Source organism: Carcharodon carcharias, chromosome 10 (assembly GCF_017639515.1).
Source record: "Carcharodon carcharias isolate sCarCar2 chromosome 10, sCarCar2.pri, whole genome shotgun sequence".
NCBI classification, from domain to species: domain Eukaryota; kingdom Metazoa; phylum Chordata; class Chondrichthyes; order Lamniformes; family Lamnidae; genus Carcharodon; species Carcharodon carcharias.
Genome location: NC_054476.1, coordinates 117,882,554 through 117,908,526, shown reverse-complemented (window position 1 = coordinate 117,908,526; position 25,973 = coordinate 117,882,554). Strand labels below are relative to the sequence as shown.

At 44.0% G+C, this 25,973-nt stretch overlaps 1 pseudogene; it reads right to left on the bottom strand.

Moving 5' to 3' along the window:
• Positions 1 to 2,537: 2,537 nt before the first annotated feature.
• On the bottom strand, positions 2,538 to 25,920 carry LOC121282865 (annotated as a pseudogene).
• Positions 25,921 to 25,973: the final 53 nt, after the last annotated feature.

Below are 25,973 nucleotides of genomic sequence, written 5' to 3'. Positions count from 1 at the left end.
GCTGGTCTGAAGATTTTGATGTGTCAGAAGGTAAGCTAGGTTTGAAATGTTGAGTAGGTAAACATTGGGGAAGTTTTAGAATGTAAGCTGTAAAGGGAGCATTTGCATTTTTAAATAAACCAGACTAGCTTGAATTCAAAGAGGGAGTGAAATGTTTCATCAATCCAGGAGAAGTTAAGGAAACCACAGATTACTGGTAAAATTGGTACTATGATACATTTTGCTAATAGAGAGGTAAAGTCCAAAGACATGGTGAAACCAAGAGAATTTGCATTCAAAAGGGAAAATAAGTATAAATGTTGTGTGTAAGGACAGGCATTCTAAGATCTAACATGTGTGAAAAGCCTCCCACATCTAAGCCTCAAGCTGCTGTCTGCATGGAACTGAAGCTGAGAAAAACTCACACTGAATTCGACTGTTCAGGGTATTGTGTGTTACTTTGTTTCGGTCTTTTAAAACCTTTGTGTCTCACTGTTGCCTTAACGGAGGTATAACTGGGGTTTAGATTAATTAGGAGATTTAGAGGTTAGCATTGTAACTTGTAGATCTATGTATGTGCTTAAAATCATTTCTGCTATTTATAAAGATTTAATTTAGTTTTGTAACCCACTGGTCAAAAGCAAGTTGCTTAAGCCTTTCAAATTCCAGGTACGTCTGGTCAGGCCGTTTCTTGAGGGTACGGAATTTCTGACGGTACGCCTCCAGCACTAACTGGTACGTACTTAATCAGTCAACACCATTAAAACCTGGGCATTATCTCACTGCTGTTTGTGAGAGCTTGCTGTGTGCAAATTGGCTGCTGCGTTTTCCCTTAGCCGTGACTACAATTCATTGGCCCAAGATCCCACAAATATCAATACAAAAATGACCAGACAATCAGTTTTACTGATATTGGTTGAGGGATAAACATTGACACAGACATCCCAGTTTATTCTCAAATACTGCCATGGAATCTTTAATATTCATCTGGGAAGATGCTTCAAGATCTCATTTAGATCAGAGCACCTCTGACAGCACAGCACATCCTCAGTATTGCACAGGATTATCAGCCTAGGTTTATTATTCAAGTCTCTGGAGTGGGGTTTGGACCAACAACCTTCTTGATTCTAATTATAGTGCTAGCCACTGAGGTATAACAATGGAACAGACTGCAGGACAGGTAGAGGGCAGTCACTGTGCATGTGCTTCTTCAACCTCCAATATCTCAAGACTACTATTTTGGCTTGACATCTAGAAAGTATTCCTCTTTGACCTAATCCATGGCCAAATCTGCCATAAAATGGTTTTATAAAGTTGCCATCTTTTCAGCAGCTAGCTTTGTCCATGCTGCTGATTTCAGACCAGCAGCAAGTTACAGTTAATGATCATCTCAAAATTTAACCTCAATTAGTTCTATTGAAAATACCTTTGTTAATTTATGAACACTCCGGTGAAAGATTTGTCCCTCTCACAATTTCATTAGCTGCTATCACTACACACTTACCTAGCTTCAAATGTTGATGCTCCTGCCAGGCAACATGCCCAGAATCTGGAACTCATTTACCACTCCATTCTGTAATGTGTTTGCGATGACATTTGTTCTGAGCAAGGCTACAATTTGAACATGTCACAGGTTGGACTTTGAAAGTTTAGATGCTGCTGGACCTGCTGTGGATTTTGGGTATTCTCTGTTATTATTTAAAATACATGTTGGAAACATTACAACATTGGTACATTATCCATTGTACCTTTAGGCAGCACATACTACACTCATTAAACAAAGTGTAGAAAGAGACGGACTGATTAATGTGACATTCAGAATAATTGTACCAAAATAAACAATACACAAGTGATTAAAACAATTTTTTTTCCTTAAATGACTAGGGTCTGTAAAGCAATTGGTGAAATGAGTTGTGCCTGATGTTTGTGTAAGCTTAAATCTGTAAATTATTGAACACTTTGACAGAGAGACTGAGAAGAAATGGTGATTATTCAAACAAACATGAGCAGTTGTTCAATAACTTTTCAGTGGGGTGAAATTAGATTTTGGCGATAGGACAAAACAGGTGATTGTGAATCATTAACCTGACTTCAACAGGGAGTAAAACAAGCTTCTGATTCGCTATTGTCTGAATTTCACTATTACTAAACATCAAGTTCTCCCCATTGTTGCATAGCAACCAATCAGTGCAAAGTATTTGAGCAACTTTCACTGAGAACTCTTGCTCACTGGGATTTCAATGGATTCAGGTGACCAGTAACGCAAAAGAGGTTTCACCATTAACAGGAGGAGGAGATTCTAATCATGTCTCCCAGGCAGGTGGTCTTTGCTGGATCAGAATTTAGATCCCAGAAACAAAGGGGGCCATGTTCCAATACAGCACTAGACATGTTCCAGTGAAAGGTACACTCCATAACGAGATACATCTGTTAGAATTTCATACATAAGAGGACAGAGCAACAATCAGTGAGTGAATCAGTTTCAAATTGAAGAAGGTACATCTTTCCTCACCGCTCCTGAACATCCTCCATATACCTTACTTGTGTTTAACACACAGTTAATAAGGGAGCGGACTAAGGGTAATTCCATATTTGGCTTCTGTGTAGCTTGGTCTTTGCTCATTTTCTGGGAGATGGAATGTGAAATGCTGGAGCATGGATGTGAAGAACAGGAAGAGTTCGGTCTTTGTCAGCTGTTCCCCCAGGCAGACACGGCGACCTGCCGGGGTAGGAGCAACAGGAGTTAGAGTCAGCAGGAGAGAGGCCGGAAGGTCAGTGCAGAATCACACTGATTGAACAGCAACTGTTTCCCTCATGGTCTTAAATACACAATGTCACTCTGGCAGCATTTCACAGCATCTAATGTATGAATTAAAAACAGGAGTAGGCCATTTGGCCCTGATAGCCTGCTCAGTCATTCAATAAGATCATGGCTGATCTGATTGTGGCCTCAACTCCACATTCCCGCCTACCCCCTGTGACCTTGTTAGTCAAGAATCCATCTCTGCCTTAAAAATATTCAATGACCCTGCCTCTACTGCTCTCTGGGAAAGAGTTCCAAAGACTCATGACCCTCTGTGAGTAAAAGTTTCTCCTCATCTCAATCTTAAATGGGAGACCCTGGTTCCCGTTTCTCCCACTTGGGGAAACATCCTTTCAGTATCCTCCCTGTCATGCCCACTTAGGATCTTATATGTTTCAATAAGATCACTTCTCATTCTTCTACACTCCAATGGATGGATACTGGCCCAGCCTGACCAATGTTTCCTCATAAGATAACTCCCACCTTGCCCATCCCAGATATCAGTCGAGTGAACCTTCTCTGAACTGTTTCTAATGCATTTATATCCTTTCGTAAATAAAAGCACCAAAACTGTACACAGTACTCTAGATGTGGTCTCACTAACACCCTGTACAACTGTAGCAATAGATCCTTACTTTTACATTTCATTTCCCCTGCATCAAACAACAACATTCCATTTGTCTTCCTTGCCACTGACAAGTACCTGCATAATATTTTTTCCTGATTCATGTACCCCAGTGATCCCTCTGTATCTCAGAGTTCTGTAATCTCTCTCCATTTAAACAATATGCTGCTTTTCTATTATTTTCTGTCAAAGTGGACAAGTTGACATTTTCGCACATTATATTCCATCTGTCAAATGTTTGCCCACTCACTTAATCTATCTATACCCCTTTGCAAGCTCCTTAAGTCCTTTTCACAATTTATTTTCCCACCTACCTTTGTGTCATCAGCAAATTTAACAACCGTTTATTTGGTCCCTTCATCCAATTCATTGATATAAATTGTAAATAATTGAGGCCCAGTGCTCCCTGTGGTACTCCGCTTGTCAGATCTTGCCAACCTGAAAATGAACCATTTATGTCTACTCTTTGCTTCCTATTAGATAACCCATCCTCTGTCGATATGTACATGTTACTCCCTAAACCATGCACTCTCAATTTGCATAGTACTCTTTGATGCAACACCTTGTCAAATGCATTCTGGAAATCTAAGTACAGCACATCCACAGGTTCTCCTTTATCCACTTTGCCTGCTCCTTCCTCAAAGAATTCCAATAATTTAACCAAACATGATTTCCCTTTCGCAAATCCATGTTCGTGCTGCCTGATTGTATTGAGATTTTCTAATTGCCCCACTATAACCTCCTTAAATACATATTCCAGCATTTTCCCGAGGACAGATGTTAGGCTAACTGACCTGTAGTTTCCTGCTTCTATCTCCCTCCTTTCTTTAATGATGGAGTCACATTCACTATTTTACAATCTCTCTCAGAATCACTTTCAATGGTTTTAAAGTTAAGCAAATGTTTTCATTTTATTCAATCAAAATTAACTAATCAGTTTTGACCACCAAACAAAATTGAAGTCACTGGCTCAAAACTTTTGCAAGAAGTGGAACCTACACTAAAGAAAATGAAATATGGGAAAGCACAAGGATTGGATAACAAAAGAGATTATTGAAACAACAGGAGAACTAGGAATTGAAAAGCTGACTATTATCACCAATGAGGTCTACAACACTGGCATTATCCTTGAAGGTAAATCTGTTTTAATCATGATGCTAAAGAAACCTGGTGCAATAGAATGTGGGATATATCGAACAAGCAGCCTAATAAGTCATGTAGTAAAGGCCATAAGACATAGGAGCAGAAGTAGGCCATTTGGGCCATTGAGTCTGCTCTACCATTCAATGAGATCATGGCTGATCTGATAATCCTCAACTCCACTTTCCTGCCTTTTCCCCATTATCCTTGATTACCTTACTGATTAAAAATCTGTCTATCTCAGCTTTGAATATACTTAATGACCCAGCCTCTACAGCCCTCTGTGGTAGAGAATTCCACAGATTCACTATCCTCTAAGAGAAGAAATTCCTCCTCATCTCTGTCTTAAATGGGTGACACCTTACTCTGAGATCATGCCCTCTGGTCTTAGACTCTCCAAAAAGGGGAAAAACATCTCAACATCTATCCTACCATGCTACCTAAGGATCTTATATGTTTCAATAAGGTTGCCTTTCATTCTTCTAAATGCCAATGAGTACAGGTCCAACCTACTCAACCTCTCCTCATAAGAAAATCCCTTCATACATGGGATCGACCTAGTGAACCTTCTCTGGACTGCCTCCAATGCCAGTATGTCTTTCCTTAGATAAGGGGGCCAAAATTGTTCACAGTATTCTAGGTGTGGTCTAACTAGTGCCTTGTATAGTTTTAGCAAGACTAACCTATTTTTATACCCCATTCCCTTTGAAATAAAGGCCAAAATTCCATTTGCCTTCCCTATTACCTGCTGAACCCACTGTTGTTGTATGCTAGCTTTTTGTGATTCATGCACAAGAATCCCCAAATACCTCTGTGCTGCAGCTTTTTGCAGTCCTTCTCCATTTAAATAATATTCAGTTCCTCTATTCTTCTAGCCAAAGAGCATAACCTCACATTTTCCCACATTATATTCCATCTGCCTATTTTTGTCCATTCACTTAACCTGTTTATATCCCTCTGTAGACTCTTGATGTCATCCTCACCACTTGCATCCTCAGAACCCTAAAGGCCAGAGTGAGAGAGACAATTAAATTAGAGATTCCAGACACTCAATGTGGCTTTGTAGAAGATCAATGAACACAAAATGCAATCTATCTTTTGAAAACCTTGTCAGAAAGAGCCATTCAAATGCAAAATGACCTCTACTGATGTTTTATTGATTATACTAGCGAATTTGGTAATAGTCCAACACAATCATCTCATGAGTATGCTGAAAGGCACCAACATCGATGGGAAAGATCTTTGAATCATTTGGAATATTTACTGGAATCAGATAGCGATGATCAGCTATGAGAATGAACATGGTGATTGGAAATCAATCAAAAGAGGAGTTAAACTAGGCTGCATTTTCTCACCAGAATGTTTCTCCCTATATGGTGAATACATTCTTAGAAGAATTGAAGGGATGGATGGTATGAAGATAGGAGGGAGAATAATCAACACTAACCACTATGCTGACGACACCATACTTATAGCAACAAATGAAGAAGACTTGCAAAAATTAATCACTACAATTGTAAAGAAAAGTGAAAGATATGAGCTCACACTCAACTGCAAGAAAATGTACACTATGGTAATGACAAAGAGAAAGGACATTCCAGTATGTAACATCACAATAAATGGAAGCATGTCAATCAACTCAACTATATAGGAAGTACAGTAATATCCGACACCAAAAGCAGTACTGAAATCTGAAAAGGATTGGACAAGTCAAAAGTGTTTTTTCAGAATTAGGCAACATCCTAAGAAATGTCAGCTTGAATCTTGAAACAAGAATCTGTGTATTAAAATATTCTGCCTGGTCAGTAATGAATTCTGGATGTGAAGTTTGGAGCATTGAGAATATGGAAAAAAAGAAAATCAACAGCTTCGAAATATGGTGCTTAAGAAGAATCCAAACGGTAAGCTGGTTGGTGAAGGCAACTAATGAAGAAGTACTGAAAGAGGCCAAAGAAAGAGAGAATCCTTTAAAAAATATCAAAAGAGGACAAGTGGCGTTCTTTGTACATGTTATCTTTATAGTAGGGTAAAAGTGCCTAATCACCACCAGAAGGATCAATGGAAGGAGTGCAAGTGGCCGACAACGAAAGAAACACCTGGACAACATCAATGACAGCCTTAATCAGAACAAAAATGTCTTCCACTGTTGTTAAGATTAGAAAATTTGGAAGACCATGATCGCTTACACCGCTTGGCATGGCACTTGGATGATGTAAAATTAACTCTTTGGAAACTGGGTTGACAACAGGGGCTTTGAGAGCTGGCTTTAAATTAGGTTGTAATTTGTGGAATGTTACACACCCTCTTTGAGGTCATGGAAGGGACCAAGACCCCTAACCCAACAGAGAGATGTGGCTGGGCATCCATTATTAATCCACAGCTGTATATTTTAGTACATTTAATGATTCCTTGAATTTTACATTACCTGCAAAGAATGGGATGAAGGCTTTAGATTTCACAAACCTCCCCTCCGAGTTAAGGAAGCGACCCAGATTAAATTGATGTGGAGTCGACCAAATGTTCTCATCAAACATGGCGGAGGAAAGGTTTGGAATGATCATTGTTCCCTATAAGGTATTTAACTAATGAGACACATTAGCCAAGAATATATTTGTAATCAGCCATCAGAACAATAAGGTGGAGCCCAATACTTGTATTTAGAGAGCAGGTTATTAATCCTTCTGGGTTGAGGACGATAATCCACCATCCCAGAAGCTTGTTTCTCCTGTCATGGACAGATGGCATTCAAACTACACCCCATGCGATAAAGGCCACTGCTGGCACCTTAGTTTCCTGAACACTTAGATATGTGTTTCCAGCTCAGACCCAGAAATGTTTACAGATTGGCAACGATGCACCAAGAAGCCTCTTTTCATTTTCACATCTACCTGCTCCCTGCAGACCATGAGTAATGTCATGGGAGCCTGCTCTGGAACTACAAAGCTGAAAAAAGAAATCTTATTATTTAAGAGGTGGATTCAGCCAATCCACATCTAACAATCTGCTCTGAAAACTTGCTCACATTTTGACAGCTGTGATAAATTCCAACACCACAACAACTGAGACAATCCACAACATTCTAAAACAAACAGCAACATTCTGAATAAAACAACCACCCTGTTGTAGGGTGTCTGAGTTATACTGTTAATGATCGAATTGATCTGCAGGCACTTCAAATATTGGGCAAAGTTTTTACCTTGGTGGGTGGGTGCATGCCCGACCTGCTCGAGCATAAATTGGCGTGTGTTGACGTTGGGCGAGGGTCCCAACGTCAAAGTGCAGTTATGTGGTATTTCGGTCGGCGGGCGGGCACCGGAGTCGGCAGTGTGCCTGCTGACACTTAAAAGGCCTATTAAGACCATTAAATGATCAATTAAATAGAATATTCTGCTCCCTGCCCAACCTTATGGTTGGTGGACAGGCAAAAAGTCTAGGTGGCCTATGCACTTTCTTGGAAACTTCATCCATGGGCGGGATGAGATTTCCAACATCAAATAAAAGTGAAATAATTTTTTTCAACTTTCACTTACAACATGTCCCTGCTCATGTGACAGAGTCACATATTGGACATGCTTTATAACATTTTTCTAATTTTATTTTTAAAGTTCTTCATCTCCCTGAGGCAGCTCTGTGCCTCAGGGAGATTCTCAAGTGTGCACTCACACGCATGTGTAAAATTCGTGCTCACCCCACTTGCACTTCCCCCACCGCCCCGCTTGCAAAGGCAGCACTGATCACTGAGCGCTGCCATTTGCATCTCACGCTGGGCAGGACTTAACTGGCCGGCCAGCGTGAAACCACTGTCCTCCCTCGACTGCAGGCAGCGATTGGCTTTCCGACTGCCCCCATCCGCCCCCTCCGAGCCTGCCTGACAAGGGCTAAATTCTGCCCATTAAGTTTATTTACAATATACTCGTCATCAACTACACGTCTGCTTTCAACTCCAACTCGATCTCTACACTGACTGCTAAGGTGGCCCGCATTACTCTCCTAATTGTTACTACAGATCATGTGATCTTCCTTAACTAGTATTACTCTTAAAGGTACATTACACACTAAATAAAACCATAGTTGTTACAAACTCACAGCACTTTTAAAAATAAGTCAATTCGTCCTTTTTCCCAATGTTAATTTATTAAAAAATTCCAGGATCCAGATCTGCATCTTCACCAAAAATCAGTTCTTCCTTGGGCCATACCTTATCTTGTACCAAGTTTCATTAAAGTCTGCCCATTATTTCTGGGATATATTATTTTCAGATCAACAGACTAACAGGGGCAAAAGCTTTACCTTTGCCTACCTTTCGTGATGGCAGCAATGAAAGGTGGATAGACTACTGGGTATTGATCTTGGCAATGGAAATGAGTAAGGCACATCCTACTCAATCTATCCTCCAAAGCTCTCCTCACTAACATTTGGGGACTTATTCCAAAATTGGGAGAACTGCTCCAAAGTCTAGTCAAACAACATTTGCCATAGTTAACTCACCATATCATACCTTACAACAAATGCCCCAGGCTCCTCCATCACCGCACCTGGTTATGTCCTGTCCCAAGGGCAGCGCAGACCCACCAGAGGTGGTAACAGATGGGAAGGAGTGGCCTAGGAGTTCTCAACATTGAGCCTGGACCCCATGAAGTCTCATGACATCAGATCAAACATGGGGACGGAAGTCTCCTGCTGATTATCATCTATTGCCCTTCCTCAGCTAATGAATTAGTACTCCATGTTGAACACCACTGTGCGTAGCAAAGCCACAGAATATACTCTAAGTGGGGGACTTCAATGTCCATCAGCAAGAGTAGCTCAGTAACACCACTACTGACCAAGATGGCTGTGTCCTGAAGGATCTATTTGCCAGACTGGGTCGGGTGGAGCCAAGGTTCGCTAAGCCACTTGGAGCACAGGAAAAAAAATGTTCAGTTTTCAGACACTCCTGGTTTTCAGGTGGCCGGATTTGAAGTACTCTACCTATACCATCACTGAATCACCCACCATCAACATCCTAAGGGTCACCATTGATCAGAAACTTAATTGGACCAGCTATATAAATGTTGTGGCTATAAGAGCAGGCCGGAGGCTGGGAACTCTGCAGCAAGTAACTTACCTCTTGACTCCCCAAAACCTGCTCACCATCTACAAGGCACAAGCAGCTAAACACCAACTTCCAATAGCTAGTTCAAGAACACTAATAGGCAGAGATTAGGGGCTGAATTTTCCCACTAGGAGTCAAATCCTGTTACCGAGGGCTGAAAGTGGGAGCCAAGCCTGCTCCCTGGACTGGACTGGCATTTTCCATCAGTGGCCAATCAAAGGTTGCCCCTGGGGCCACCATCCAGTTGAGGCCCACCCCCTACTGCTGCTAGCCAATCAGTGGACTAGTGGGCTGGACACACCTGAGGCTGCATTATCGGGGAGAGGGCACCTCAATGCCAAGGTGCACTCAAAGAGCAGGAAGGTGATTTTTGAACTGCTGGGCAAGGCAAGAAGGCCCACCAGTTGCAGAGGGGTAGAGGGGAGTTTCATGGGGCATCAAAGGCATCTTGTGCTCGTGGATAGCCATTGATGTGGCAGACCCCTCCATGGGCAATTGATTACCCATTATGGAAAGTCCACTCGGATATCGGGATTTACATGGCATCCTCATCCCCATGCAATGGCGAGGCCTTCTGACAAATGATCGCGGGTGCAAATAAGTGGCTCAATACGCTACAAAGGTTCCAGGCGACAAACCATCATGGTGACAGGAAGACATTGGGCTGGCCCCTCAACACCTCCCCATCATAGTGCCTGCCAGCTCTCCTGCTTCACAGCATCACATCAGTGGTCCATGAAAATAGGGTATAGAATGAGAACTGGCTGTCATAATGGGTTCAGAAAATATCTTCGAAATTGGGAAAGGGAGGCTGAACATCAAATATAAAAAAATCTTGCCTCAAATATGCTTCAACTACTTTTTCCTTCTCTGCTCAGAAGGCAACATCCATTACATTGTGTTACAGAAAGTGAATTTAAAACGTATCCACACAACACTGTCTGGAATATGCTGCAGTTTCCATCACATACCTTCTCCTGCTCTGCTAAGAAAGCATCAATGAAGTCCCTCAGCTCATTTGGGTCCCATAATTTTTCATGATCTGTGACTACTTCCTGTTCAAAGTGAATGGTTTTCTCTTGATTTTCAAATATCTTATTGTGTGGACCCGGGAAGTGATGAATAAAGGGAAACGTATTCAACAGCTGCAAAAAAGAACATAGGGTTTGAAAATTATATACATTATTTTACAATATGTTTCTGATTTTGTTGAAAATAGTGAATGCAGAAATTCATCCCATTATATTTACAATGCAAGCCTAAATCTAAACTTATATCTTAAAAATAATCGTCAATATTATCAACGCTGTCAGTCACTATTTCTGTTAATCCTCAATGTGCTCCAGTGAGTTTCTTTACAAACACATTCCCTTCAGAACCCTTGGTTTGGTTTTACTTCAGTGGAAAAGTAGAAGTAAATATAAAATTGGGAACATCTTTTTCTCCATTAGAATTACCAAGAAGAGAAAATTTTCCTCGATGATCTTGAATTACTGCCTCAGAATAGATTCCAATATATCTCTAGTATTACTATAATTCCCAAGGTTGTCAAACTGAGAGTTCTATAGTTTCCAATCTCAGAAAGTATTTCTGACTATTTTAAAGATTGTGGGTGAGATTTCCCTTCAGCACTTTGCCCACTTTTGGGGTTTCTAGAACAAACACCGGAATAAAGTAAAGTGGGGAAACCTACTGCTGAAACTCCATCTCCTCATCCTTCAGGTACCGTGCCCTAAGAGGGCGTTGGCGACCATGGACTTCCATTGAATAGGTCCATGATTATGCTTGGCAAAGTACTGCCATGGTTTTCCATTGCCTTCTGCAGTATGGATGACCAGGAAACTCTCCCACTCACCATGTGCCATCAGGTGTATTGGAAGGATTCACAGGCTAATAAACAACTTGTTTGGCCAGTTATTAATGCACATTCCATGGTTATAAAGTCTTGAAATGGTTCAAGAACCTGGAGCTTCTAGCCTAGAGATTGGGAAGCTACCACAGCACCACAAGACCTTCTCTCTGCTGCAAGACCTCCTCTCTGCTGAGTCGTCAAAAAATAGCATAGTCTTCCTCAGCTAACTCATTCAATGGGTGTCAATATCTGAGCTGGTGGCTGTGAGTGTCAGATCAAGTGACAGGACCTCTTTGTTATTGCTTTGCTGTTGATTTCTCTCTTCATCCTTGGGCTATTCTGCCTGGGCAGGTGGCAGTTCTTGGGTGTCTGAAAGCATGAACTCAGAGGAGGAAGGTTGGTGTGAAGGAATTAGGGTGGTAGGGTGTGAAGCAAGTGGCCCATGAATGCGTTTACTCATGTCTGCCTACCATTACCTCTATCAATTGGTCAAGTGTCTTCCTTGCTGCTTGCTTCCTCTTTGTATTGCCAGCTGCCTCTGCGCTCAGCAGGAGGCGAAAGCACATGGTGCAGCCAGCTGGCTCTTCTTAAAGGCAGTCTGTCCCTCTTAAAGGGAACCTGCACTGAATAATGTTGCTGTAATTTAAAACATGAAAAATGGAACACCAGGGCACATTGAAGGTTCCAGGGTGATGGACACAGTACTGGAGGCATTGGTGCTAGACGTGGGCAGAGGAGAGGTGCCATGGAGACCCTCAAGGAACATGGTCAGAAGAGAGTGACCAGCAAGGTAAGTTGATGGAGCCTGGACCCAGTGGCCAGGCAACACTGCCACAAGGGGTCTAATGATCTTATACAGTTGGTTAAGGTGAATGGAAGAATCTTCACAATGGTATCTCCTCCCCATCACATGCACCACATGCTGATCACTCACCCAGAGGCATTCTGTGGCATTTAGGACTCATACCTAACTCAACCTCAGACACTATCAAAGCCAGCCTCACACTCAAACGTAGTGCTACATTCTGCTCTCTCATAGTACAAGTGGCACATAACAAAACAGAGCAAAGCAGAAGCTGTGGGGGACAAGAATGCCTGCATCTCCTGAGCCCCATGGAGGAGATGGCTCTCAGCATCATGGGGCCAGCTGCGACTGAGCCAGTAGCATCCATCATAGCTGAGAACGTTGAGGATGATGGTAAGTTCCAATGCCCCTTCTCAACTTCCAGAACACCATCATCCTGGTATCTGGCATTATGAGCAAGCTGCCGATGGTGTGACATGGACCACTTGCTTCTCACCTCACTCTCCCCCACCGGATCCCTGCTACTCTCCCCCCACCTCCACCCCCACTTATCTCACGCCGACCTTTCCTCTCTGAGTTCAAACTTTCAGACACCCAAGAACTCAGGCAGAACAGCCCAGAGGTGAAGAGAGAAATCAACAGCAAAGCAATAATGAAGAGGCCCCATGAGGCCCCAGCTCAGATCCTGGCACTGCACATACCTTGGAGGCAAATGTAGAATAACAGTCAGTACCTGGTGAATCATCTGGGCATGAGTGGGCTGCAGTCAGGCCAGCTGGAAAGGATGGTTCACTTGTCAGCTCACTGGTTGGTGATCTCAGATGAGAATGTTGATGGGACAGCATACAGGAGAATGCTGATGAACATGCACAGTGAGATACTGGTGCAATGGCAGCCCTGCCATACAGCTTCCTGTCATTGTCAAGAGCACAGAGAAGTCAGCCACAACTTGGTAGAAGGCGTAGTGCAGGGCTTTCCCTCTTCACAGCCTTTGCATCATTTCCCCATTGTTCTGCATCCATTGGTACCAGAGATGAAATTTGGAGATGAAGGAAGCACTGTGGTCTGCTTGTGGTGAGCCACAGGTGCAAGAGTCTTTGAAGGCCACAGAGATGGGAGCTAGCTCCAGAACACATGAACCTTTGTTCCCCTCCCTCCATGGTTTTTTGTCATAAGGAGCAAAATGGGAAGGAGGGTCAGGAGGACTATCACAGAGCTGCCAGGTGATAATGCCACAAGACGCACCCTCCAGATCCCATCGGCTGGTCCCCCCATCTCGTTGTCTTCAGGAGGATCTGTACCAATGTCACACCTTGCCATTGTTTTAGAAGGTGGACTTGTCTCAAGTTCTGACATCTGTGGGTAAACCTCATAATGGTCGTCTTCAACTAATCAATCAGAGTCCACTACCAGATAAACCCAACTATCATGGTCCCCTTTAGCAATGAACTCAACTTATTCTCTTACTCAGGTGGCATTTTCCCCCACAATGACCAAGGCTCTCATTTGGAAAAATCATTTTGTGCTCAGGTTCTATATGCAATGTAAGACCCTGATTTGCAACTTAAGCAGCATTACACCTATTTCAAGTGGAACAGGAGACACTGCTTGCCCATTTACAGATGCTCCTGAACATAGCATCAATAGAGTAGCCAAGCTGCTGCTACCTCATGATTTTCAACTTCTTGTCAAATGTTTCTCAGGCAGAAACTGGAGGAACGCGAGTTAAAATTCTTCCCCTATCGCTGGGTTCGGCCTCTGTATTGTAAATAATTTAAAGCAACAGGCTCCAGGTTAAATGAATGTTCTTGGCTTCAGCATTTGACTTTTTATGCAGCCAGCTCAGTAGTCAAACCAGTTTTGCATCATGGTCATGTATCATTTGTGTTTTGGAATTGCTATTTTTGCTTTGAATCCATAGAAACTTGATAATTTGTGTGGAAATCCTTCCCTATCTGATTTGTAGAAAGGAGTAAAGGTAAAGAACGCATCAATACACCCACACACTGTTAGCCCCCAAACAACAACTACAGCTTGATAATACAGCACCTTCAACAAAGTAAAACTTCTCGAGGTTTTTCACAGAAGTGTTTTCCAATAAAATTTGACACCGTCCTGAATTTTACGTTCCAAGGTCGAATGCGCACCCAATCCGAACGCAAGTAAAATTGTGAGAAATTATGTCAGGCGTGCATTTCGACATCATCATGCATGCAAGTAATATTGAGGCTGGAGGGCACGCACGGGAGCCTGAGCCATGCCCGCTGACAATTAAAGGGCCAGATATGGCCATTAAAAATTGTCCACAATTTTATGTTGCCAGTGCGATTTCACTCTCATTGCACGGGGAAGTGGGCAGCCCATTTTTAACGAATTGAAATCAAAGGGCAGGATAGAAAGGGTCCAGAGCTTAGTCAAACTTGACAGCTTTATCTACGTTTTGAGCTTCAGTCTTTGCATTGCTAGCCTTCATTTCAGGACTCATTGGTCTTTCCAAGAATCCCTGGAGAATTTATACCATGTGGACCCTTCCAGTCACCAGACAGCCTTTTGTTTCTCTGGTAATGGGGATTGTGTACTCCACTGGTGGCAGTTTCTCTGAGGAGGAAGAGAGGGGCAGAAGGGTGAGGAGGCCAAGTGTCTGGAGGCAGCATCCAAGGGGCGGCCTGTGGGAGGAGAGGCGCAGGCACAGAGGGTGCAGGGCCAGCAGGGAATCCAAGGTGGAAGTGGTCGCAGAAGACACCACTATCCTGCTGCCAGGGTTTAGAGGCAGCGATGCAGCTACCTCAATATGTCCGAGGTGCAATGCCAAAGGAGGCTCTGTCTCTCCAGGGAGACAGTGACCTCCATATGTCAGATGATTGGGCCAGAGATCATCTCCAACTGTGTGGGTGGATATCCCATGCCAGTGGCTCTGAAGGTCACAATGGCCCTCAACTTCTATACCTCAGGCTCTTTCCAGGGGTCAGTGGGGGATCTGTGTGGAGTCTTCCAATCAGCTGTCCATAGTTGCATGAAGCTGGTGACTGATGCTCTGTTCAGGTGGGTAATGACATTTATTAATTTCTGGATGGACAAAGTCAGCCAGGCTGAGCAAGACAGAGGCTTCACTGTGATTGCTGTGTTCCCCTGTACCCAGAGTGCCATTGATTGCACACATGTGGCCATCAAAGTGCCAATGGGTCAGCCGGGTGCCTTTGTTAACAGGAAAGGATTCCACCCCATGGACGTGCAGATAGTTTGTGACCAAAAGACGCAGATTCTGCAAGTCTGTGCGAGGTACCCTGGCAGCACCCATGATGCATTCTTCCTCCAACACTCCCAGGTGCCATGGCCGTTCATGGCTCCAGCCTGACTGAATGAATGGCTGATGGGTGACAAGGTCTATCCATTGAAAAGGTGGCTTATGATGCCTCTCTGGCACCCAAAAATAGAAACAGAGAAGAGGTACAATAGGAGTCATGTCTCCACAAGGATGGTGATAGAGAGGACAATAGGTCTGCTGAAGATGAGATTCAGATGCCCGGATCATTCAGGGGGAACACTACAATACCTCCCAGAGCAGGTGTCACTGATAGTGGTTGCATGTTGACTTTCCACAATCTGGCTCTGGCAAGGGGGGACCCACTGGAGGATGAGGATCTTGAGGCAGCGCCACAGGCCACAGTTGATGAATCCAGTGGTGGATCAGAAAAGGAGCCCATGGAAGAACTTGGTGAGGACGTGGAGGCAGAACTCTGGAACCTTCAGGGAGGCAGGGCCACCAGGGAAGCCTTGATTCAATGTTCCTTCAGCTCAGCTGCCAAGGCTCTGCTTCCACCTCATGCCAGGGCTGCCGTCTCCTTACCAGATGCTTGCAATGACCCATTCCATTAAACCCAAAGTCCACTCAATACCTGTGCAATAAAATTTAGAGCCACTCACATCCAGCATGAGATACTGGCATGCCCCAAACCTACAAAACAAGTGAAGAATATTCAGGCCATTAACACTAAAGCAAAATTGATGTAATGTTGGCACTCACAGAAAATGAACATAACAGTATAAGGTCTTAATGTTCACACCAGTAAACGAATTAACAAAGCATGGCAGAACAGAAGATCACCCATGAATAGTCCCTCTTGTGCTCATGGTGCCTTAAAAATACATTTATGAGTGCTATGTCTTGATGACCCTCCACCAACCCTCTCGCTGGCAGTGGCATTCAAGGCAGCCTGCTGACTCTGCTGTCCTGTTGGCCTTGATGACCTTGCCGGTCACCTCATGGCCAGTGGAGCCGGTGTAGGCCCTGCCTGGGAAGAAGCTTCCAGTGCTACGTCTGGGCACTCCTCAGTCATCACAGCCTCATCAGATACCACAGTCACAGGCAGAGGGATGCAGGAGCTGCTGCTGTCATCCAGAGCAACCTGAGAAGAGCCCGCAGAGACAAAAAACAGCTCATGCACCAACCTGAGGATGGTCAGGACCTCCCTGCTCACCATTGCTGGATGGGTACCTAGCAGAGATACCAGTTGCCTCATTCATCTCTCATACTGGCAGTGACCTCCTGAGGTCATTGCCTGTGTGAGGCTTGCAGGTCCGAGCTCAATCCCAGGAACCCCAGGTTCTGTTCCTGGAGCTGCCTCTCCATGAGAGTCGCCACTCTCTCAATGGAGGAGGCTGTGCGCTTGGTGCTGAGGGTCAGCAAAGTGCTCATGCTCCGTATGGACTCCTCCATGAATAGACCCTGGTACACAAACCCTCAGAAATCTCTGCCAGATCCTCCCCCTCTTCCCACTGGGCATCCAGCATTTGCTGCCTAAAGGACAACTTCAGAGGCTCATCATCTGCCTCAGACTGAGCATGGTCCTGGTTTCCAGCCACCCTCTGACTGCTGGTGCCCTGGACACCCTCTGCCTCCACCTGATCCTCATGAGACTGTGCTCTCACTGCTATGCACTGACATTGTAACTGATGATCTAATGCCCATTGAAGTGCTCGTATCTGGGTTGGTGCCTGGTGCAGAGAGGAGGTGTGACGCAGGTGCATCTGATGGGCACTTGTCCTCCGCCGTCAAGGGTGGCTCATCAGGGTCCTGCAATCATTTATAAAAACAAAAAACTGCGGATGCTGGAAATCCAAAACAAAAACAGAATTACCTGGAAAAACTCAGCAGGTCTGGCAGCATCGGTGGAGAAGAAAAGAGTTGACATTTCGAGCCCTCATGACCCTTCAACAGAACTAGGTGAATCCGAGGAAAGGGATGAAATATAAGCTGGTTTAAGGTGTGTGTGTGTGTGTGTGTGTGTGTGTGTGTCTTGGGGGGGGAAGTGGAGGAGGGGGCTGGTTGTAGGGACAAGCAAGCAGTGATAGTAGCAGATCATCAAAAGATGTCACAGACAAAAGAACACAGAGGTGTTGAAGTTGGTGATATTATCTAAACGAATGTGCTAATTAAGAATGGATGTTAGGGCACTTAAGGTATAGCTCTGGTGGGGGTGGGGGGAACATAAAAGTTTTAAAAATATTTAAAAATAATGGAAATAGGTGGGAAAAGAAAAATTTTTATAAATTATTGGAAAAAACAAAAGGAAGGGGGAAGAAACAGAAAGGGGGTGGGGATGGAGGAGGGAGTTCAAGATCTAAAGTTGTTGAATTCAATATTCAGTCCGGAAGGCTGTAAAGTGCCTAGTCGGAAGATGAGGTGCTGTTCCTCCAGTTTGCATTGGGCTTCACTGGAACAATGCAGCAAGCCAAGGACTGACATGTGGGCAAGAGAGCAGGGTGGAATGTTAAAATGGCAAGCGACAGGGAGGTTTGGGTCATTCTTGCGGACAGACCGCAGGTGTTCTGCAAAACGGTCGCCCAGTTTATGTTTGGTCTCTCCAATGTAGAGGAGACCACATTGGGAGCAACGAATGCAGTAGACTAAGTTGGGGGAAATGCAAGTGAAATGCTGCTTCACTTGAAAGGAATGTTTGGGCCCTTGGACGGTGAGGAGAGAGGAAGTGAAGGGGCAGGTGTTACATCTTTTGCATGGGTATGGGGAAATGCCATAGGTGGGGGTTGAGGAGTAGGGGGTGATGGAGGAATGGACCAGGGTGTCCCGGAGGGAACGATCCCTACGGAATGCCGACGGGGGGGTGAAGGGAAGATGTGTTTGGTGGTGGCGCTGGAGTTGGCGGAAATGGCAGAGGATGATCCTTTGAATGCGGAGACTGGTGGGGTGATAAGTGAGGACAAGGGGGACCCTATCATGTTTCTGGAAGGGAGGAGAAGGTGTGAGGGCGGATGCGCGGGAGATGTGCCGGACATGGTTGAGGGCCCTGTCAACGACCGTGGGTTGAAAACCTCAGTTAAGGAAGAAGGAGGACATGTCAGAGGAACTGTTTTTGAAGGTAGCATCATCGGAACAGATGCGACGGAGGCGAAGAAACTGAGAGAATGGGATAGAGTCCTTACAGGAAGCGGGGTGTGAGGAGCTGTAGTCGAGGTAGCTGTGGGAATCGGTAGGCCTGTAATGGATATTGATGGACAGTCTATCACCAGAGATTGAGACAGAGAGGTCAAGGAAGGGAAGGGAAGTGTCAGAAATGGACCACGTGAAAATGATGGAGGGGTGGAGATTGGAAGCAAAATTAATAAAATTTTCCAGGTCCCGACGAGAGCATGAAGCAGCACCTGCTGCACTGTTCCAGTGAAGCCCAACAACTTTAGGTCTTGAGCTCCCTCTTCCATCCCCACCCCCTTTCTGTTTCTTCGTCCTTCCTTTTGTTTTTTCCAATAATTTATATAGATTTTTCTTTTCCCACCTATTTCCATTATTTTTAAATATTTTTAAATCTTTTATGCTTCCCCCACCCCCACTAGAGCTATACCTTGAGTGCCCTACCATCCATTCTTAATTAGCACATTCGTTTAGATAATATCACCAACTTCAACACCTCTGTGTTCTTTTGTTCTTTTGTCTGTGACATCTTTTGATGATCTGCTCCTATCACTGCTTGCTTGTCCCTACAACCACACCACCCCCCTCCACTTCTCTCCCCCCACCCAACAACCACCCCCCTCCACCACACCTTAAATCAGCTTATATTTCACCCCGCTCCTTGGATTCACCTAGTTCTGTTGAAAGGTCATGAGGATTCGAAACGTCAACTCTTTTCTTCTCCGCCGATGCTGCCAGACCTGCTGAGTTTTTCCAGGTAATTCTGTTTTTGTTGTTGATAGTGGGGGCTCAGCGATGGTAATGCCATTGAATGTCAAGGGGCGATGGTTAGATTATCTCTTGTTAGAGATGGTCATTGCCTAACATTTGTGTGGTGCAAACGTTATTTGTTACTTATCAGCCCGAGCCTGAATATTGTTCAGGTCTTGCTGCTTATGGACATGGACTGCTTCAGATGTGAATGGTGATCATTGCACAATCATCAGCAAACATCCCCACTTCTGACTATTGATGGAGGGATGGTTATTGATGAAGCTGCTGAAGATTGTTGGGCCTAGGACACCACCCTAAAGCACTCCTGCGGCAATGTCCTGAGATGGGGATGGTTGACCTCGAACAAGTACAACCATTTTCCTTTGAGCTGGTTAGATTCCAACCAGTGGAGAGTTTTCTTCCTGGTTCCCACTGACTTTCTCCCTGGGGCTCTTTGATGCTACATTTGATCAAATGCTGCCCTGACATCAAGGGCAGTCACTCACGCCTCACCTCTGGAGTTCAGCTCTTTTGTCCATGCTAGGAGAAAAGCTGCAACAAGGTCAGTAGCTGAGTGGCCCTGATGGAACCCAAACTGAGCATCAGTAAGCAGTTTATTACTGAGTAAGTGCCACTTGAGAGCATTGTCAACGACCCCTTCCAAAAATTTACTGATGATCGAGAGTAGACTCTTGAGGCGGTAATGGCCCTGGTTAGATTTGTGGATAGGACATACCTGGACGATTTTCCACATTGTTGGGTAGTTGCCGATGTTGTAGCTGTACTGGAACAACTTGACTAGGGGCACTGCTAGTTCTGGAGCACAAGTCTTCAGTACTATTGCTGGAATGTTGTCAGTGCCCATAGCTTTTGCAGTATCCAGTGCCTTTAGCCATTTCTTGATAATAGTGTGGAGAGAATTGAATTGGCTGAAGACTGGCATCTGTGATGCTGGAGACCTCAGGAAGAGGCTGAAGTGAATTATCCACTCGGCGCTTCTGGCTGAAGATTATTGCAAATGCATCAACCTTGTCTTTTACACTGATGTGCTGGGCTCCTCCATCATTGAGGAAGGGGATATTTGTGGAACCTCCTCCTTAGTTTAGTTGTTTAATTGTCCACCACCATTCTTGACTGGATGTGGCAGGACTTCAGAGCTTAGACCTGATCCATTGGTTGTGGAATTGCTTAGTTCTGTCTATCATTTGCTGCTTCCACTGTTTGTCACGCAAGTAGTTCTGTGTTGTAGCTTCACCAAGTTGACACCTCATGTTTAGGTATGCCTGGTGCTGCTCCTGGCATGCTCTCCTAAACTGTTCATTAAACCAGAGTTGATCCCCTGGCTTGATGGTAATGGTAGAGTGGGGGATATGCTGGACCATGAGGTTACAGGTTTTGCTTGTTTACAGTTATGTTGTTGTTGATGGCTGACAGCATCTCTTTGATGCCCAGCTTTGAGTTGCTAGTTCTGTTTACATTACCACCTAGCACGGTGGTAATGCCACGCATGATGGAAGGTATCCTCATTGTGATTATGGGACTTCGTCTCCAAAAAGACTGTGCAGTCATCACTCCCACCAACACTGCCATGGACGGATGCATATGTGACAGGCAAATTGGTGGGAACTAGGTCAAGCAGGTTTTTCCCTCTTGTTGTTTCCCTCACCAACTGCTGCAGACCTAGTCTAGCAGCTATGCTCTTTAGGACTTGGCCAGCTCGGTCAGTGGTGGTGCTACCGAGCCACCCTTGGTGATGGAAATTGAAGTCCCCACCCAAAGTACATTGTGTGCTCTTGCCACCCTCAGTGGTTCTTCCAATTCATGGTCAGCATGATGGAGTACTGATTCCTCAGCTGAGGGGTGGGGGTAGTAGGTGGTAACCAACAGGAGCTTTCCTTGCCCATGTTTGACTTAATGCCAGAAGACATCATAAGGTCTGAAGTCAATGCTGAGGATTCCCAGAGCAGTTGTCTCCCAACTGTATACCAGTGTGCTGCCACCTCCAACAGGATTCAAGCCAGTTGGTGAAGTTGAAACCAAGACACGGAGTTTTTTTTTACTAAGAAAGTTTATTAACTTTATACAGTCTCATAGCTCTCCTCTCACACCCAGTGTCCCAGCTGTCCCCTATTATAGACTCTTTTGAAAATCAAAATCAACAAATGAAACTAAAAATCAACAAATCACAAGGGTATCAGCCACTGGTGGGGCACTGTAACTAAAACAAAAAATGTGAAAGGAAAGTTACAAAATTAAATCAAAATATCATTTCCGGGGGGTGATGATGCACCCCAGCCCCTGCGATGCCTACCAATCACGGAAGTGTCCCCTATTATAGACTCTTTTTGAAACAAAATCAATAAATTAAACTAAAAATCAATGAGGGGTGACAGCCCCTGGTTGGGCACTGTAACTAAAATTAAAATGTGAAAGGAAACTCACAAACTAAATCAAAATGTAATTTTCGGGGATGATGCTGCACCCCAGCCCCCGCGGTGCCCACCAATCGCGGAAGTGTCCTCTATTATATGTGCTCAAGATGTTTAATTAAACAATGCCCTTCACCTGTGCACCCTAATGATATAATTAGCATACCATTAACAGTCTGCCCTGCCAGTGGGACAGGACATAGACAAAGATGATGATGGTAAAGTCTACAACTGTGTATTTGCTAACTGATGAAGCTGTATCATTAAGAAGACTTCCTTCTGAGCATCCAATTGCTTCAACTGTTCTCCTTATATCCTCACCAGTTCCCTCAAGGACATCATCATCTACAATGTGTTTAGCTCCAATTCAACCACTAATGATGCCCAGGGCTGAAATTCTGATTGATATGTAGTGGAACCAGCAATATGCAAAACCAACTGTCACCCAAGAAAATCCATATTATACGTTTATGGTCAAATGTGGAGAACGGTCACTTCGTTGAAGTAATGAAAGACGATCAGGATCTGTGGAAGCAGCAAGAAGTCCAAGAGAAGAGTTGGTGGGGTTGGAGAGTCGGTGAAAAACTGTGGAAATAAAGTCAGGAGAGAAAATCGGAAACATGGTCACATGCAATTCTATAGAGCTAGGCCAGATCATTCATCACCTTAGCTCCAGTTCATGATGATGTTTCATCAAATCTTTCCCTTGTACCATTGAAGAATGTAACCCAACCTTTTCTTTGCATCATTTGAGATTGACACTGATGTGTAGAACCCTTCAAAACCCACAACTTCTACTCATTAATTACCCAATGAATCTGTCTTACCTGACCCCAAAATGCACCTTCCAGTTCAAAGCTTTCGAGTATGTGTAAAAATTCAAAGAATTTTTTATCTTTATATTCAAAACGTTCTCCAAAGACAATTGAACAGATCATATTCGAAGTCGCATGGGTTTTAAGGAAATGTGGATCAAAAGGAAATCCTGTATAAAAGATAATAAATTATAATATTTTTCCAAGATGATCCTAGTAATAATACACATTTTGAAACTTTTACTTGAGCAGATTTTAGTGAGGGTGTTAGCAGCTGAAGACTAGGTGTTCATTTCAGATTTAAATCCCTCCATTCGGACTTATTCAAATCCAGGGCCACTGCTCCCCCTTTATGGGTAACCCAGGGTCTTTGTTTCTAGTCAGTGCAGAACGCCCTTAATGGAGCGATAGGATTCCCAGCTATCTGTTCAAAAATTCTCCTGATCGGCTTCCATTTATCCACCATCCATTCATTTCAGTTTACCCAAGACTCTGCTGCCCATACCCTAATGCGCACCAAGTCCCATTCACCCCTCATCCCTATGCTCGTTGACCTACATTGGCTCCTAGACCATCGACAGGTGAACTGTAAATATATTAGCAGTGTTCTAATCCTTCCATGGCCCCAACCCTCCCTACCTCTATAACTAGCTTCAAGCACTAAAACCTATGTGAACTCTCTGTTTCTCCAACTCCCAGCTCTATATTCTGTGCATAATTATTTTTCAGCTCCACACAAATTGAATCTGCATCCTGATTTTCTGAGCTAACACCCTTTCTTTCTACTGTCTTTATCCCACCTTTTACAATTATGGCTACCCCTCCTCCTTTTACCATTTTGTCTATCTCTTCTGAAAACCAAGTGCATTGGAATATTTGATTCACAACCTTGGTCATTTTGCAACTATGTCTCCATAATGGCTATTCGATCAAATGTATTCATTTCTACTTGTGCTATTAATTCATCTATTTTGTCAAAAATGCTTCACTCATTCTAATATTGTGCCTTCACCTGTACATTTCTTCCAGTTTTCCTTGATGTCATCCTGGTCACTGATGCACCATTGCCTTTGTTAAGATCTCTGTCTCTTCCTGCATCACTCAGCTTTCTCTTGCTGAAATCGGTGTTCGACTCTTCAGCCTTGACATTTCTTTTATTGCTTTTGAATGTGCTCTTTTATAATCTCCCTACATCCTTGACCCCTTTATTAGTTCAAAGCCTTATCTATCAGCCTATTCTTCAATTTGCCAGAATACTAGCCCCAGAATAATCTAAGTGGAGTCAGGACCCCATGAATTGAAACCCTTCCCTCCCACGCCACTTTTTCGGCCATTGACTTAACCTTCTAATCTGCTTGAACCTATGCCAATTTGCACTTGGTTCGGGGAATAATCCAGAGATTATTACCTGTGTGCTTCTGCATTTTAATTTTGATCTGAACTTGTCAAATCCTCAGCAGCGCCTCATTCTTAATTCTACCCTTGTCATAGAAAAAAATTCCTTTTCAACCAAGGGTTTGGTCACCTGTTCTATTATCTCCTTAATGGCTAGGTGTTAGTTTTTGTCTGACTACACTCCCATGAAGCACTTTGGGACATTTTACAATGCTAGAGAAGCTAGATAAATGTAACTTGCTGTTGTTAGTTTCTGGGTTGCCATCAGAAACAGCTGCATGGTGGCCTCCAGACCTGTAATGCTGTACCTTGATGGAAAAGAACAAATTTTCCAGATGTGCTAGCAGGTTGCCAGCAGCTCCTTTACAGACCCTCCGAACTGAAGAGTCTAGCCGACCATCTCTGGCACCAAGTCCAGACGCCCTTGAGTTTCTTTCTTTTCTGTTGGACAATGGGAAGAATGTTGGAAAATTACACGGGGGGGTGGTTTGAATTGAAATGATTCCATCTCAAAACAGTTGAGAGTCTAATTGAACAATTCAATGAAATGGCGATCAGGAGCAATGGGGGCCAATTTTTGTTCTGTCAACAGGGCTCACTGAAAAGTAAAATCGGCTATACTGATCTGAAAATGAGAGAAGACAGGGATAAACTTGGAATCTGCTCACCATTTTCATCTTCAAATTCTTTGTTTAAAAATCAAGCCTCTTCTATAATTTGCAACTCCAGGGATTTCTTCCCGAGCCCAAAGTTTCTCGGTGTCAAAAGTGAAAACTTCCTCTGCTCTCTCCACCATTGGCCATATCTTGCAAAAACAATGCCTATAGGGGTACAACAGAAATGGGAAAAAGTTAAACAAGGTCCGTTTTTGCATGCAGGGATCGTGATGCGCAATTAGGCCACTCCTGTGGTTCTGTTCAGACAGGCAGAAGATGAACTTTGTACTGCCTGCTCATTTAAATGATGTCAACATGCAGCCCGTTGTGTAATGTGCCGCTGATGGACTCAGCAGGGGGCCTAGCAGTGTGCCTGGCTAGCAGGACCCATAGCTTACCTGGACCTCTTAAAAGCAACCCACCCCTCTCAAAAAGAGAGCTGCACTCATTCAAAAGAAGCTGCTGCAGGCTGCTTGTGGAAGACTTAGATAGAATAAAAAACAAAGCAAGTGGGGAAACAAGCAAGAGAAAGTGTTCCCAGGTTTTCAGATGCAGTGCCGGATGCATTAGTGTTGCAGATGGAAAAGAAGAAAGTTGCCATGTTTCCATAGGGTGTCAGGAGGTCCTAAAGGATCACCTTTGGAAGGAAATGGGAACAGGCAGCCAGGGAAGTCAATTCTTGAAGCCTGGCTTGAGTACCTTGTGCCAGAAGATGTTCAATGACCTCACACAGGTTACTTCACATGATAGCTCCTCCTCACTGTACCACCAAACTCACACTGCTCTAGAAAACACTCAGCCATCAGCAATCCCTTTCAATTATGAATTAGCTACCCCAAACTCACATATTTACCAATGCTACCAACCTTACTTCTTGCTACTTCCACATAGCTCCAGCTATTCTGTTATGACAGGCACATTATCCAAACTCATGGCAACACACTCACTGATATTCTTCCCTCTCTCCTGCAGGAGAAGGTGGCCATAACATGTCATGCTGACGACATATCCATGACACATCTGCATTAGATCTTTGTCAGCCAATGCACACCCCACCGGAATTGCCCTGAAACATTCCTGGCAACATTTTTTCAGTTTGGGGTTTCTGTGGCACTGGTACCAGTAACAGCACAGAGTCAATTTCATGGTGACAGTGTTTTATTTATTTTATTTTCCATTTGATGCATTAGGGTGTATCT